Raw genomic sequence first — 9067 nt, 5'->3', positions numbered from 1 at the left:
TGATTGGAGACGTAAGTGTAAGAGAGGTTTTTAAAGCTGTAGCCGACCCCACTCCCACCCCCCAGGCCTGAGTATACTGGCCTCTGCAATAAAGAAAACACAAACAGCTGTGGAGGTATCGATTGTTTAAATTCCAATTAATGCCTAAGTACATTTGTGCTTCAACCTTTGGCCTTCTATTGGATTCGTGCACCTACATGTAAATCATTTTCTGCACGGGCCATTTCATACTAAATGAGTAGAATTTATAATATTCAGGACTTAAATACTTTGAAGGGGTTAGACAGAGGCCAAAGGGCCGTGTTTTAAATCGGTTTTCTAACCATCTCATAAACAAACAAAAAAATGTAATGATAGGGTCGTTGGCAGTCACAGGCACACGGCTCCTACTTTCACAGTATTGCAGTTCCACTATTCTGCTTTACTTGCCCGTTACCTTTCTTATGACTTGAAGAAAGGACCGTGCATTTTTTTACATCATACTTGATTAACAAAAAAATCAGGATGAACAGTGAAACACAAACAAAAAAAAGGACGCACATGGAAACTATGTGGAATTACATGCAAAACTGAGAATAGAAGGCACTTTTTAACCAAGGGGTTAATAAAACGTTACCCAGCCAAACCCTGGCTTCTTTCAAGAAATGTCTGGATGAGATTCTTCAATTAATTAAACCTACCCCAACAGGGTACTGACATAAGGCCTGCTCATATTGACTGTATAATCTTGCTTATGTCCTTATTAGTATTATACTAGTCTTATGTAACTGCACCTTCCAATATATTTTTTATTGCCAGCTTATTGGTAGAAAATGCAGTAGCGGATAAAAGGGAACATCATCATTCCTTTGTATTGGGCTTATAAAACCTACCCAGGTCATGTTATCTTCTCAGAACACTTACTGGAAGTGATCTATTTGACAATAACATTAAGTGATCTAAGGCAGATGACAGGAAATTTGACACAAGCTCTGGAAATTCCCCAGCAGCATAAGGAGCCAGCCACATGTTTGGCATTTCAGTCTGATAGCTCAGTTGTTTGCAAGGTATCTCAAAAAGGTACAGTGCTAAAAGACAGAGACGGAGCAATGAGACAGGCATCCATTCGGATGTGAATCCCACAACATTGAATATGACCTTACTATGTTGCTGCTGCTGCTGCTGCTGCTGCTGCTGCTGCTGCTGCTGCTACTACTACTACTACTACTACTACTACTACTACTACTACTACTACTACTACTACTACTACTACTACTACTACTACTACTACTACTACTACTACTACTACTACTACTACTACTACTACTACTACTACTACTACATGGCTGCTTAGCTCAGTTGGTTAGAATGTGGCGCTAATAATACTGAGGTTGCAGGTTCGATTCCCATACAGGCCAGTTCTTTAGGCCAAGATGGCCGAGTGGTTGATGTGTTGGACTTAAGATCCAATGGACAAATGTCCACGTGGGTTCAATTTCTACTCCTGGAAGACTCTTGTAATACCAGTGTGGTGGCTCTGTGGCTAAGGATCTGCTTTGTGGCTGGCTGGTTGCCAGTTTGTATCCCGCGGCCGGCAAAGAAATCCTACTCCGTTGGGCCCCTGAACAAGGCCCTTATCCCCAGCTGCTCTTGGGTCGCTGTATAAATGGCCCTCTGCTCTGACCCGAAGCTTCCCTCCCTGTCTGTGTGTCTCATGGAGAGAAAGCTAGGTTATGCGAAAAGACAAATTCCTAATACAAGAAATTGTACATGGCCAATAAAGTGATCTTATATTAATTCCTTACACTTATATTGCACTTTTCTGGACACTCCACTCAAAGTGCTGTACAGGTTATGGGGATCCCCTCCACCACCACCAGTGAGCAGCCCCATCTGGATAATGCAACGGCTGCCATAGTGCGCCAGTACTCTACCCACACAGCAGCTATCAGTGGGGAGGAGAACAGAGTAATGAGACCAGTTCAGAGATGGAGATTATTAGGAGGCCATGATTGATAAAGGCCAATGGGAAATTTGGCCAGGGTAACACCCCTACTCTTTTCGAGAAACACCCTGGGATTTTTAATGACCACAGAGAGTCAGGACCTCAGTGTTACATTTCAGCCAAACGATGGTGCCCTTTTACAGTATAGTGTCCCGGTCGCTATACTGGGGCATTAAGACCCACACAGACTTCAGGGTGAGCACCCTCTACTGGCCCCACTAACAACACTTCCAGCAGAATTTTTAGTTTTTCCCAAGACGTCTCACACCTGCTTAGCTTCAGTGGGCTGCCAGTTGTGAGTTGCAGGGTGATATGACTGCTGGCTGTTTTTTTTTTCCTTTAGTTTCAGAAATGCTTTGAATTAAGTGCAATTATTTACCCAGGTGAAAGAGTCCCTACTCAGCACAGGTGGGAGCGCCATGGCAACCTCATATGTGTCACTCAAAGCCTGTCACTTGTGGTTTCCCAGCTGTTTGAATTTGAAGAATTTTCTTGAATGTTAAGTATTTTCGTGCTGGCCAGCTGCTGGATTTGTGAAACATTGCATAGGCTCAGTCAATCCAATTGTTTATATTTATTTTTAATTATCGGTAAAGTACTGTACCTCCTGGAGATGTCGATAGAGTAGCCGAAAGCTACATGGCGCAGTTTATTGCCATGTTTGTAGTGACTGCACTCAAAGAAGCTTGAGAAATTGATGATAGCTGGAGCATCCAGACATGAGTCAAGGAGAAGGTTCCAGTCTTTTCCTGAGGCGTAATAAGATTGATGTGGAAGAATCAGGTGGTTAGATATCTATAGCTGATCTCTACTGAAGTTTTCTTTGTCCTCGTGTAACATAAGGCAGTGAACCTACTACTGTAATGCATTTTTTTTTTTAAAAAGTGTTGCATTCTTGTTTCCCCTGAAGAACATAAGGGAGTTTAAAAACAATATAATTGAGAGACTTCCAAAATATTGTGGTATCATGGAAACAATCTAGTTGGACAGAGATTTAAGAAGAAAGTTGAAAAGTTGAAAAGCTCTGAAGATTTTTTGCTTTTATAAAGAAATTTGAACACAGTCTTCTAAGATCCATTGATTGATTTATCAATCTATCTCAGCCTTTTCCAGCTTGCAGCTTTTCAAGAGCAAACCAAGACACCCTTGATTTGATTTGTGTCAGAGGCGTTCTATGGGAAGCTTAATGTCCAAAAGAAATAAGAGAGCATGAAATACTGTTACCAGTTAAAATTACCCTCTTTGTTAATGCACAGCTTCAACTCTCAAATCACAAAATCTGTGTAATGCCAAGAAGATGTGAAATTCTTTTTTTTGCTTTGTTCTGTGTTACTTTGAAGAAAATTTGAAGCTACAAGCATTTTTTCCTGGAGTCCTGGCCATCAGTATGCTTTTGTGCAGCACTCTGATAACATACTGTAGTGGTAATTAATTTACAGGATATGATAAACAATCATCAAAATCCGTTATGGGCAAAATGCAAATGAAGAGGTGCAATTAAGTAGAAATATATCCAGGTGCTTATATAGAGATGTATACTGTATCTTTTAATATATATACTATATGTAATATATACACACTATACAGTACATCTATCAGCAGGCAAAAAAACAAGGAAAAAGGCAGAAGTGACAGAAGCAAAGAGAATAACACAGGACAAAGTAAAAGATCTGACAGGTATTACACTGGCAAAGGGTGGAATGAGTAAGTAGGCAAACAATGGATTTCAAATATTTGTCCCTCCAAATTTGGATTTAGATAAGTTTAATCTTTCACTTACAATAAAACAGTTCTTGCACCATTGGAGTTTCATTAAGGGCAGCTGCTGGTTTACATTATAACTGATGAGAGCCAGCACTGAACAAACAGAGGAACAGTCACCGTCCTGCTGACATCAAATATGCAGCATTATGTGCATAATAATATAAGGTCACCGTCAAATGAAGGCTAGAAATGCCAAATAGAATGAGTCAGATTTTGTAGTAAACACATTTTTCAGGTCACACTGTCTGTTTTCAGGTCATAAATGTCTTCTAGAAATAGAAAATACAGACTTTTCCTAATTTATTTTACATTTTACTGTTAATTCGTGTTGATCAAAGTGGTTCTCTAAGTATTACTTGGTCTAGTCTGTGTGGTAAGCTACATGCAATTTGAGAATTTTCTTTTCTTTTTTTTTCCTTTAAAGAGCAGCCACATTTGTCTTCATTATCTGGCCATGGATAAGTGACTGGAAAATGAAAGCAAATATTGGCATGTACTGAGCAGTGGAAGAGAACTACTGCAACTGAATAACAGATCACCAGCACATGAACTGAAATATTGCAAAAGTTTAGAATATGAATCTTTAATTGTGTGCAGCCCTTTTCATTGGGTGACTTCCAGCATTTTAATTTCACACATGGCAGGACTTAAGGTCAGGAAAAGGCAAGAACCAATTCCAGCCAATGATAACTACTAAGAACTGACAACTTAACAAATCCCACAGAAGCCCACTGACAGTCAAACATGTTAATGTTCCTAATCCCTTTTCTTCCTGGGAATCTTCTCAAAATTCTTCTTCTGCTACCCCTGCTCTCAAAGGCAAGATGTTTTTGAAGGAAAGCCAAGGACATAAGCAAAGAGAACGCTTTATGTATTTGCTCATTATATTCAATGTTTGATTGCAAACATTGAAACAAACGTGGAAAATAGATAATTGATAACAGTAAGGGTGCATGCAGGGGGTATGTTCAGGATTCTTTAAATATGCATATTTTAAAAACTGCACATTCCTCAAAATTATGGTGAGGCATAGCTCAATGTTTTCTTAACACGATGAGCTGACATGAAGTAGTATACTGTATAACTGAAGTAAAACAGAATTATAGAGTAGCTAAATAGCTAAAATGGCACATTTAGCGAGAAGTTGATAGATGTGACAAAATAATGTTTGTTCCAGTCTTGTGCTGAGGCAATTTAGCACTATTGTCTATGAACCCAAAGAGAATGCCAGTCTGACCTAGCTTCAACTGTTGGATGAGAAAGCAGTTATCAAAAAGAGGGCCCAGAAAATCCTTTTGGATACCTGTCAAAAGTTAAATGCAGAAACCAAGCACTCCAAAGCCTGGTGGGCAACAAATTAACCTTTTTGAAAAACTAAATGGCCTTTCTGTGATTTAGAAATGTAATGCTCTTCTACAGGATGAGAAAATAAGGATCCTGTTTGTGATTCCACTCTCTGCAATGTGAAAATCCCCACCAAGCATGTGACAGAAAACAACTCAGCTGTTCAGTAGAATTCAGAAGCCACCCCACAGTCTGCACAGCAAATTAGTATCACAACACTGACTTTTCCCTGCTATTTTTTTTCTTTTTAAGTTGTTTGCTCCTGTTCCAAAGTCTACAGCTTTTCTCCTCAGGGAGGTTGTATGATCCTGTCCAGCACACACAGACCTTGCAATACTACAAATGCAACTGTCTTATTACCTGAGGGGGTAAGGTATTGAAGTGCACAGTTCACTTTACAATTTAGTGCTTTATTTAAATTTATATACATGAAAAATTGTGAATTTTAATTAGGTTTTGGCTTACAGTACTGCTAAGGAGATACAGTTATCTTACAGCATGTCTCCTAAATCTGCTGTTTGTATACATTAAGGCCCATTATGTAACAATATTAATCTTGCTGGTGAAACAGATGTACAGTATCTATTTACTGTAGTGTATCTTAGACAGAACACCTTCCAGAGTATGTTGGCTTTCTGAGAACATAAATTATGGGTATTAATATTATCTTCTGCCATATCATAACACGAGTGAGGCACTTACAACCTCTGATTCTTCATTTTACAAAGTCCACATTAGACGTTACCCATAATTCACAGTGGCTGCATGCTATTAAGAACCCACTATTTGACGGGAGAGTGATCAGTGTAAGACTTTATGAATTTACAGTAATAATGACAGGAGTCATAGGGATGAGTAAGTTACAGTTGCCACAGAACTAACGGATACAATGTCAATGGTCGATTGTTCTTATTCATCCAGCCATTTTCTAACCACTTTATCCAATGCAGAGTCATGGGGGAGTCGGAGTCTTAACCGGCAAGCAACCAGATCAAGGCAGGATACACCCTGGACTGGATGCCAATCCATTGCAGGCCACACACAGACACAAACAGGTACACTCTCACCCCAGGGCCAGTTTTAACAGACGCCAGTTAACCTACCGATATGTCTTTGAACTTTAGGAAGAAACCCGAAACACAAAAACCATGCAAATATACAAACCTCATGCAGATAGCACCCCAGGAATTGAACCCACTGCTGTGAGGCAGCAATGCTAACTGTAGTAAAGTGATATATATATATAAATAAATAAATGTATAAGTATTATTTGGAATTACAAGTAAGAGTCCATCAGATGGGTCTACCCCATTTTCCTAAGTTGTAGGAGTCACCCGGCTGTTATAGTTTTGGCGCCAGAAGGCAAGGGAGAAAGCCGGGAAGAACTGGGCAGCTTGAATTCAGTTGAGTAGAGCTAGCATGAGAGTAAGATGTTGGACCGGTAGTGTAATGTTCTGTACAACCAAGCTTAACTTTAATATATAGTTTATTGTTCCACGCCCGCCTCTGTGTCATTATTTGCTTCATGTGAAGATACAACACTAACCACTGAGCCACCATGCAAATTTACTTTTCAAAAATGCTTACACACACAGCTTGATATTAAAACTGGAACACAAGCACACAGAGTTGAGTTGTTGAATAAAACACTATGCAAATGTAACTAAGGGAAATTAAAATGAGGCACTTTCATTTATTCTCCATTAAGATACTTTGGATTTAAAACTGTACCCTGTAATATTATGTAATAGAATGTTTGCTTCTATCTGAATAAAAGTTGAGCTAGGGTTGATAGATATCTCAAAATATTATAGTTCAGGTGGGTAGCTGCATCAGCATGCGTAGGCTGCAAAGTAACAAATAATAGGTTTATTCCATGCTGAAAAGAGAAGAAAGAAAACACAACATTTCAGCCGTGGAGCCTTCTTCAGGTGCCTGAAGCCTGAAGAAGGCTCCACGGCCGAAAAGTTGTGTTTTCTTTCTTCTCTTTTCAAAATATTATAGCTTGATAATGTGCTTAGTTTGTGACTGTTTTTCAACCCTTCTGCTCCTGTGCTTGCACACTCTTTCCTTTGGGTGGCACTGTGACCATGGTGAAGTGTGGACCTGAGGGTTGCTTGACTAATGTTGCAGGGCAGCGATGTCTGACAGTGCTTAGCTCTTCAAACAATAGTTAAGAGTGAATATTCCCATTGTTGTACTGCATTCCTTGATGCTGAATTATTTATGGTATTTTTATAGACTGGTTTTATAGTTTCTATGCAGTTCTTTAAGTCACTAGTATGCTTTTGTAGTACAGTCTCTTTATAACCAGGGTAGACAGGAACCAAAAACAACATGTAAAGATTCTTTCTGTCCAAGCTTTGAATAAAAATATAAAGAAAAGGGAGGTTTTGGATCAGACGAGTCTTTGAATGTTTTACCCAAAATGTCACCACTGCAGAATGTACACTGCAGTGTACAGTTAGCTGCTTTTATGTTGCAGTAGCCAGCTGTCATTTTTAGGTTTATTATCTGCTTTGTGTTCACAAATTTGCAGACCTGATTAACTGAGGACACGTTAAATTGGATGCAAGGAACTGAAAGCACCCTAGATTAGATGCCTTTCCAAAGCCCTCAGGCATATTTTTAAAAGATGTCAATCCAAGCAGAAGACAAAGTATTTGGATCGGTCTCTCCAAAGTGGAGTTGACATAATATTATTGCAAAAATATCTGGGCTTCAGAGATATTTCAGATGGCAATAATTCAATTTTCTGCTCATCCACCTTGCCCTGGTTCACTGTTGGCAAAAAATTATTTCACAAAAAATTAAAAAACAAAACATGCATGGGATAATTATACTCACAACATCACACTCCTGTTTCCATTTTTTTATTTCCAATTATTTTTATTATTTCTACTTTTATATGACTGATTTCTATTGTTTACCAAGCTGGTTTGCAATAGCCAACTGTGTCTACACATCTAGATTCACAGTACCAATCCCGTACGACTCCCTGACCCTGATGGTAAAGGTAAAGAGTCGAAGACAGGGTCCTCTGACTCGCTCATCCATCAAGACATCCGCCTTTCGACAACAAACATGCTCCACACTGACATGTCGGACATTCGGTGCTGAATGGAAGAGATCTGTGTTGCTCACTGTTGTCACTGCACTGAATTACACTGAACGTGTCCGGGGAACCACCGGGGTTGTTGTTTCACTGGGAACCAGGAAAGCCTTTGCTGACTTACAATATTCCAACCCTGTCCTTGGTGGCTCTGAGCCAGTTGTGTGCCGGCACATTGCGCAATCGTGATCACAGTGGCCTCATGAGTCACGATGTGTGAATGAAGGAGCCCAACTTGCACTCAAAGCGAGCTGCTTTACCAGTGACCCTACTTGGTATCCCAGCAATTCTTCACCCTTGTAAGCAGGGTATATACTGTAGGTATATAGGTACCACAAAACAAAACTGATAGAACATAGGATGTTTATACTTCCTCTGTTCGCCGTCCTAAAAGATAAAGTACAGTAAATACAGTTATTCCAAAGAAAAAAGCCCTTTGTAGTTTTGATCTTTTCCAAGATTCGAAACAGAGAATTAAGTTGGATTCTGCAAAAACGTACCCCAGGCAGATGGTGAAATAAATTCAAGGCACGTTATCATTAATTAGGTATAGTTACAAGAGAGATTAAGCATTTCTCAGTAACAATTATATTTACATTGTTAAAATGTCTACTTGAATCCTTCATTAGTGCGCCACTTACTTCTCCCTAAACACACAGTGGCAATTTCAGTATGTTAGCTTCTTTGGTGATTGTTTCATGCATGTAACTTTATCAAATCAAGTCACAGCTCACAAGGTTGGTCCTGCTGTCCAGGCTTGGCAATTGTTTTTTTAATGATGCTACTGGGATTGGGATGTAGTGCATACACACATGTATCTTTAGGGTGAAGATAATTTCATGTTTTCAGTTCACATTTGTCTA

Source organism: Atractosteus spatula, chromosome 4, assembly GCF_055471065.1.
Source record: "Atractosteus spatula isolate fAtrSpa1 chromosome 4, fAtrSpa1.hap1, whole genome shotgun sequence".
Lineage (NCBI taxonomy): Eukaryota > Metazoa > Chordata > Actinopteri > Semionotiformes > Lepisosteidae > Atractosteus > Atractosteus spatula.
The sequence above is the reverse complement of the archived record's forward strand: the minus strand, read 5'-3'. Positions refer to the sequence as shown.